The 8,267-nt window shown below is 40.5% G+C and overlaps 1 long non-coding RNA gene across 1 annotated transcript; it reads right to left on the bottom strand.

Annotated features, from left to right (window-relative positions):
- Positions 1–3,377: 3,377 nt before the first annotated feature.
- LOC146382556 (uncharacterized) lies at positions 3,378–4,968 on the bottom strand. Its single transcript, XR_014800621.1, has 4 exons — positions 4,882–4,968; positions 4,678–4,753; positions 4,006–4,088; positions 3,378–3,920 (listed from the first exon to the last, which is right to left on the bottom strand). It is a non-coding gene; the product is annotated as an uncharacterized LOC146382556 (long non-coding RNA).
- Positions 4,969–8,267: the final 3,299 nt, after the last annotated feature.

Raw genomic sequence — 8,267 nt, 5'->3', positions numbered from 1 at the left:
CAGAAAACGGAGGAGAAGACTATACTTAAAAGCTAATTGCGGAAGTCAGAACAGAGAAAGGAATGAGAAACAGCTGAACATAATTACAGTAATCAGGAATGGGAAGTACACCAAAGACTTGATAATTAACCAAGTTAAACACAAAACCCAGAAGACCAGTAAGCTGTGAGACACAAACTCACAGTGAACAAGATTCAAAATGGGCAATGTGGAGGCTGTACTGAGAAAATCAAAATCAGCAAATACATCAACAAAAATCTAAATGATAAATATCAAAAAAACAAAAACATAAAAGTCCAGAAGAGAAACAAAGTGCTCCGCAAAATAAAGATATCCGGCAAGTGAGATACTACAAGTTTATTCTAAGGGTGTCACACAAACACATTTTAATAATGTTTATGACACACATGCACATGAGATAATATCTTGTCATTTGTGTCGGTACAATTATGGCACACCCAGAATCTCACTGAATGTCTCAACAAAATATCAGTGTAATAAAGCTAACACTGTGACAACTGTTTTATACATATATTCAGTATAACCAGTAACTTATAATAAAGAGATTATTTTTAGCCGTTTCATACCTCACATGTGCAGATTTTGACTGAATGGAAACTGTCCCCTGGTCCATATACTCTGCTCACAAATACACCGTCTTCTCAAAAAATAATGCCAAGTCGATGACAACAAAAGAGTATGAATACATATATTAAACATATGGTTTTCACTACTGGGAGACAGTGCAGACAAATGTAACCCATGGTTATTTTATTGCCAATTGTATTCTATTTTTATTCTAATTTTACGTGTTACTGTTTTGCTAAGTGTTGAGTTTTCCCATGTACCGTGAATGCACCATACCGCTGTGAGTGGTGACTTTATTTTACTGCATCCGCCTGCACGGATGCAGTAAAATAAATTTACTAAGAACACTGGATACTAAGTGCACTGAACTGAAAAGACAGCTACCTAATACATTTATGGACACTTTAAGTGATATATTGTACATTGTTGAAGATTACATGTTTGAAATTATTTAAATGTTTTGTTCATGTCTATGTTTTGGACCATTTAAATGTAGAATACACTCAAATCACTTTAAGTTGTTGTCAGTGTCTCATTCTGAGTGGAGGATTTTTCCTTCTTTAAGTTGAGTTACCACTGCCAGTCTCCTTACAATCCTAACTGAACCCAACATGAGTAGATTCTCAAATATTTGTTTTTACTTGACCTTGGATGACAGATTACTGTGGATCTGACTGATTTTTGACTACTCAGTTAAAAAAGGAGAATATGCAGAATAGGTAATACCAAAAACTGGGCTTCAAGGCCTGATTTACTTTTTGTTTGTAATAGCAAAATAATAGCATAGACAAGCAGCAAAGCCTGGCCGTTGTTGTAGTAAGCATGCAGACTCAAACACTCAGGATCATAAAATTGCAGAATTTTACACTTTGATGTACTGTGGCAGATTTTCAGAAAATTTGTCATGTTCCAGTTCTCTCCTTGTGTACAATCTCTTCTAAAACACTTTCTCCGATGAGTGTCCTGTGAGATCCCACAGACTTGCGTACTTCACTCCATTCAAAGCCAGCCCATCTTTTGCCGCAAGGTATCTGTCTTCTGTCATACTCGGTATCAGAAAAACTACATATAAAAATTTACAGTAATATCTCAGCACACACGTAGAGTACTCATCTTATATCAATACTCAAATCTTACTGATCGACACTGATGTCTTAGTGATGTGTAATAAATGTGACATTTCTCAAATACACGAGAAATTTATGTGACTTAAATAAAATGTCTATTACTGCTATATATGTGATATGCTGTTTAATGAGGTTTACTAAAAGATGTGAGAAAATGCTGAAATGCATAAAACAAGATTTACCCATAAAAATAGATACACAGTTGTGAGACAAAACAAAAACAGGCTGTTCAATGTGAAATAAGCCAGTTGCAGTGCTATGATTCCCATTTACCCTCAAAACATAGGGGAATCTTTTAGTCTCTCCGCTGGGCATCCCCCTGTGGTTTCTTGTCAGGATTTGCCACATAGCCTCATGCTGATCCAGAGCTGTTAGGCTATTATTTACAAAAAAAAAAAAGAATACTGGCACCAACCTCGGTCTTCCTAAAACATCCCTGGGAAAAACAAGAAAAAAAAAGATATGATTAAAAATAAACATGTGAATCCTGGAAAAAAAAATCCAAAACCTCCAAGTCCGGGGTGTCTGTAGGTTGGCTAAAACAAGGGATCCAAAAATTACAATTCTGTGTACAGCCCAAATTCACGCTGCTCAATTTGCACCAACCTTTGTCTTCACCACACAGGAAACAAATGTGATGCATTAAAAAGAAAACAAAACATATTTGAACAATTTAAAAGAGTAAACCAAAATTCTGGACATTTTTGGAAAGGTGTGGGTAACGGAATGAGAGGGGTCTTTGGGGATGTCTTCATATTCCACCTCATCCAATATACATGCTACAATAGCAAGAGAAGGTTTTCATATATGGCACTCACTTGTAAACAGCACATGCACTGTAAATGTGTGTGTGAGTCAGAAATGTCTGTAGCAGCTTGGACAACAAAGATGTGGATGTGTAATCGGGTTGGAGCAGTGGACAGGAGGGCACTTCTTCTCATGGCAAGTTATATTCCCACCCTAAAACAGAAGCACCAAAAGAACTGTCAATGATATTAACAGGCATGAAAAGTGTGAAGTCAAACTGTGCTATAATCCAGAAAAGAAAAAAAGCACAAAGAAAGCAGAAATGTGTCTCCTGATGTGGGAAAAGCCATAAAAAGCACACTTTGCCTGATTTTTTTGCACTAGATACAAAACATTTTATATACACCTGCCTTACACCTGCAGTGCAGGCAGGGTCCACTCCCAGGAAGCCTGATCATTTCCCCATTAGCATACACCCTCTGTTCATACTGACAGTCTGGAAGAACAAACACAAATAGCTGATCGGTTGTTTCTGTAAAAGTTGAAATATGTGAGGGAACTAGATGCATATTTTTGACACTGACCATTGCATGTGGCACAACACTCTCCTCTGTGCCTAGCTGGATGAGTACAGTGTGATGTAGGACATGATGCAGCCATGTTTCTACAAAACACTTCACCTGCCTAAGAGACAGAGAAAGAAAAATATTGAATGTATATGTCAAATTCTCCACTTAGTTGTCACACATATCACAGCTAATCTGAAAGACAAATGAATTTAGATCCATTTTTCAGTCACATGAACATCATGTAACAATAACTTTATCAGACTAAACTCACAGAGCAGTAGCATTGGAGGCAGGGGTCACTCTTTGAGGTGAACCTTTCTCCATTTCCATACACTTTGGACTCATATTCACACTGCTCGCATCTACAGGTTTATGTAAACATTGATTAAATACATTTTAAAAGGACAAGAACTCTACAGGCTTAAAATATGATATGGATGATCGCAGCAGGCAGATTTTTTACCGTGGACAACACTCCCCAGCATGATACACTGGATTGTGACAAGACGGAGCAGGACAGTAAACGTGTGAACACACCATATTTCCATTCTTTGAGAGAAAGAACAAACAAAATAATCCTTAATTCACTTACACATATCAAAATCAAATCTAATGTTAACTTATAGGCACACCTTGCATCTACACTCTTCACAGGGGTCTCCAACAGGGATCACAGCTCCATTAGGGACTTCATGTCCATTCACATCACAAGCTACAAGACACACAAATAGACACATTGTGTCTCTACAGTCTAACACACATACAAACCTTATTACACAAGGCAATTAAGCCCACCTTCACAGACTGGACAGCAGGTATTTGGAGGAGGAGCAGTAGGGTTTCTACAGGGAGTGTAACACTGCTCCCTCTCACAGCGAACATAACCGTCCTGTGATGAAGAGTGAACAGCATTATTAGAGATGAAGGTGAGTGACCAGATGAAAACCTGAGCATGTAGTTGCTGTCAAACCCACCAAACACTGGCAGATATCACAAGGACTCTCCACCGACCTCCAAGAGTCTCCATTGTTATAATTTACACCAGAATGGGTGCAACCTGTAAACACACATCACATTATTGTACTATTCCTGTGCTTCTAGGTATAAATATATTAAAAGATTTGTGCAAAATCTTACAGCGAAGAAAGCAAATAAATTTTATTTGTACATCAAAATGTGTTTTTATCCACCCTAAACCTTTCTGCAATGAAGATGCTCAGTGCAGAGTTAGTTTCTAACAACCCCAAACCAACAAGAAGGTCCTTTTTTTATATATATATTTGTTGAGTCCTGTCAAGTTTTGTGAATTAAAGTCAAAAGGAGAAAGCAAAGTTATGTCAGGATAACTATAAAAATGATCAGAATATATAATGTATATAACATACACAGGGTTGGTGTAATAGAAAAGTATGGAAGGGGTAGTGTGAAATAGAGGGAGATGATCTGTGGTCATCCCTAAAGCAAGCAGCTGAAGAACAAGCGATACAATAAATAGTCCAGACAGAGTTACCACAGAGTTTGGAGAAAATTAATTATTATTTTAGGTGCTCAAAAAAAAAAAAAAACATGTTTAATTTTTTTTATTTTGTTTTGTTTTCTTATGCTTCTCTCAGATGTATTGGTTAGTACAGTTTTTTTGTCCTTACTTCTGGTTTGCTCAGTGCAGTGTCCAGGTAAATTCTCTTCTTTGCAGTCTTGAGGAGGGCACTCCCTCTTGCCCGTCTATTCAAATTCAGAGGAAAAAAATAATTAGAGAAAGAGTGAACAGAAAAACAGGACCAGAAGACTTCCTTTAAGCTCATTAAATATTATTGATGGTTGTTTATTGTGCCTGAACATCAAAGACTCACATCACATGTATGTGTTGGACAGCCGGGCACATTCTCTGCACAGTTCTGAGTAGGGCATGGCCGGGAAGGGCACTCTCTATTGTCCTTCTATTCAAACCAAGAGATACAAAAATGACGGAAATAATGAAATGACAAACAGGACAAGAAGACTTATTTAAATTCATAACCCATTTGTCTCTGCTGTTTATTGTGGCTGAACATAAAATACTCACATCACATGTATCTTTAGAATCAGGGGGACACGTGACCAGGACAATCCCATGGAGAGGAAACAAAATCATTAGTCCACATCATCTGTGAAAACTTCAGTAAGTCTGTTTGCATATATCATTTGCTGGATGCAATGCTGACACACACACACTTTATAGACTCTAACTATAACCAGAAGTGTCTTCCACATACTAAGTCAACAAGCCTGTTAGCAATGTATGATATTTACTGTGGAAAAAAGAGCAAAGAAATCTGGACAGGGTGTCATTTTTTCTGGGAGATTCCCTACCAAACAGATCAACAAGTTATTAAACAGCAAAGTCATCTCAGCATTTAGTTGTTTTAATGACTCCAAAAGACTCAAAACAATGTCTTCCAGAGTCATTTTGGAGAGGTCATTAAATGGTAAATGGACTGGTTCTTATATAGCGCTTTTCTACTCTTCTGAGCACTCAAAGCGCTTACACAACTTGTGCATTCACCCATTCACACCCATTCACACAAGCACATTTTTCTAGGTGCTTTCTAAGTAACATTCACACACACACTCATACGCCGATGGATGCATCGGAGAGCAATTTGGGGTTAGTATCTTGCCCAAGGACATTTGGCATGCAGACTAGGGGAAGCCAGGAATCGAACCACCAACCTTCCGATCAGTAGCTGACCTGCTCTACCACCTGAGCTACATTACTCTGAGTGAAGCTGCCCACTGTGCCAAAATGCATTTTTGTCATCAAGCCAAGCATTTGGGAACTGTAGCAGGCACTATTTAAATAGGAGATAAGCTGTAGACATGCAGTCAGTTCACAAGGTTTAATGCCAATACACATATACACATACATATACACACCACAGTAGCATCTAAAACAAACAAAAAATAAGAACTTCTTTAATAAATAAAGGAAACTGTAATAAAAAAAATAGTATGGAACTACGGTACGTAAAGTCATGATAAGCGCTGCGGGGAATATATTGAAAACACCATGTGTAACACGTATATCGTATAGTGATGTACACGTCAACCGAAGGGCAAAAATATATGCAAGACAATCTCAATGCCAACCACTGCTCACACAGTGCCTTCACTGTGTGAAATGACAAGAATTGGTTGAAACATCCATCCATCCATGGATCTTCTTCTTCTTATCCGGGGCCAAGTCGTGGGGGCAGCAGCCTAAGCAGTTGCCAGGGAAGTTGTCCCTGGCCAACCTGGCATGTCTGGGAGAACACCAAAGCATTCTCAGGTTAGCCAACAGGTATGTTGTCTCCCCAGTGTGTCCTGGGTCTTCCTGGAGCCTTCTCTGGGTGGGACATGCCTAGATCACCTCACCCAGGAGGCACCCAGAAGACATCCTTATCTGATGCCCAAACCACCTCAACCGGCTCCTTTCCATGTGGAGTAGCAGCAGCTCTCCTCTGACCCGTCCCAGATGACTGAACTCCTCACCCCATCTCTAAGGGAGAGGCCAGCCACCCAAGCGATTTGGTTCTATTGGTCACTACCCACAGCTAGTTACCATAGGTGAGGGTAAACAATGGACCGGTACAGGGTCCGGATCACTGCAGCCACAGCACCAATCTGTTTGTCGATCTCCTGCTCCTTTCTCCCGTCAATTGTGAATATGACCCCAAGATAGTTAACTCTTCCACTTGGGGGAGAAACTCGTTCCTGACCTGGAGTGGGCACTCCACTGTTTTCCGGCTGAGGACTATGGCCTCAGATTTGAAGATGCTGATTCTCATTCCCACTGCTTCATTCTCAGCTGCAAACCATTCCAGTGCAAGCTGGAGGCCATCACCCGATGAAGCCAACAGAACCACATTATCTGCGAAAAGCAGAGATGAGACTGTGAGACTACCCAAGTGGAAGCTTTCCACCACTTGGCTATGTCTGGAAATTCTGTCTATAAAAATTACCAACAGAAACTGCTGACAAGAGGCAGCACTAGTGGAGTCCATCACCCACCAAAAACGAGTCAGACTCATTGCCATTTATGCAGAACAAGCTCTTGGAACGGTTGTATAAAGATCAAATGGCCCATAGCAATAGGCCAGACACCCCAATACTCCCGAACCACACCTCCCACAGGACACTCTGAGGGACATGGTCAAATGCCTTCTCCACATCTTAACGATGGGAACCACCACCCCAGTCTGCCAACCCAGAGGTACCTCCCCTGATCTCATTGCAGCATTGTAGAGGCGTGTCAACCAAGACAGCCCTACAGCATCCAGAGCCTTCTGGAACTCAGCGCGAATGTCATCAACCACAGGTGCCCTGCCACCAAGGAGTTGTTTAACTGCCTCAGTGACCTCACCCCCTGAGTTGTCCCCCTCGTCCCCAGACTCTGCTTCCTCCACAGAAGATGTGCCAGTGTGATTAAGTAGGTCTTCGAAATATTCCTTCCACTGCTCAACAATGTTCTCAGTCAAAGGCAGAAGTGCTCTGTGCAGATCTCTGCCAGTGTCACAAAATCTGTAATGAGAGATTGTGATACTGGCAGAGAGGAGGAGGCAGAGAGGAGAAGGACCCAAATGCAGACACTTGAGGCATGAGTGAGATGGAATTGGACCTTGCCTACCCCTGCACCAGTTCAAAAGTTCCAGTTCCCCAGGTGAGGGTGGCTAGGGCCCAGCTGGTTCCTGCACCTGTACAAGTTCCTGAGCCCGATCCACTAGATCAGTTCCATCACCAACGTCCAGAACTACTGGTGTTTGCTTTTAGATTCTTAGTTCCAGGTGTCTTTCCACTTGTTGCCCATCCTCTCGTCATCCTGCATATTTAAACCCTCAGTTTATCCCTGTTCCTGGTCACCTCGTCATCTCCTCATGTGTGCGCCCTGTTTGCTCAATCATATAAGTTCTACATTCCAGTTTGAACTGTGCTTTTTGTTGTTTGTGTTTTGTCTGCATTATGGCTATTCAGCAAACAAGAGCTGTTATAATTCTCCAAATACTAAGGAAAGGAGCTTACATGCCTCCTTTTTTGCTTCCTTTAGCATAGGATACACTGGACTATCCTTTGTGAAAAGGGAGGAAAAAACCCTGTCCCATAATTCGTTTCAATGGACCATGGGACTATTCATGAAAACAATCGACATAATAAATAAATCTGCACAGATCATGTAAATGTTCATTGTAACAGCATTTTCCAGTTCATGACATAACTTTCC

This window comes from Perissodus microlepis, chromosome 7, assembly GCF_051167445.1.
Source record: "Perissodus microlepis isolate ML-2025 ecotype Zambia chromosome 7, ASM5116744v1, whole genome shotgun sequence".
Classification (NCBI taxonomy): Eukaryota; Metazoa; Chordata; class Actinopteri; order Cichliformes; family Cichlidae; genus Perissodus; species Perissodus microlepis.
The sequence above is the reverse complement of the archived record's forward strand: the minus strand, read 5'-3'. Positions and strand labels throughout refer to the sequence as shown.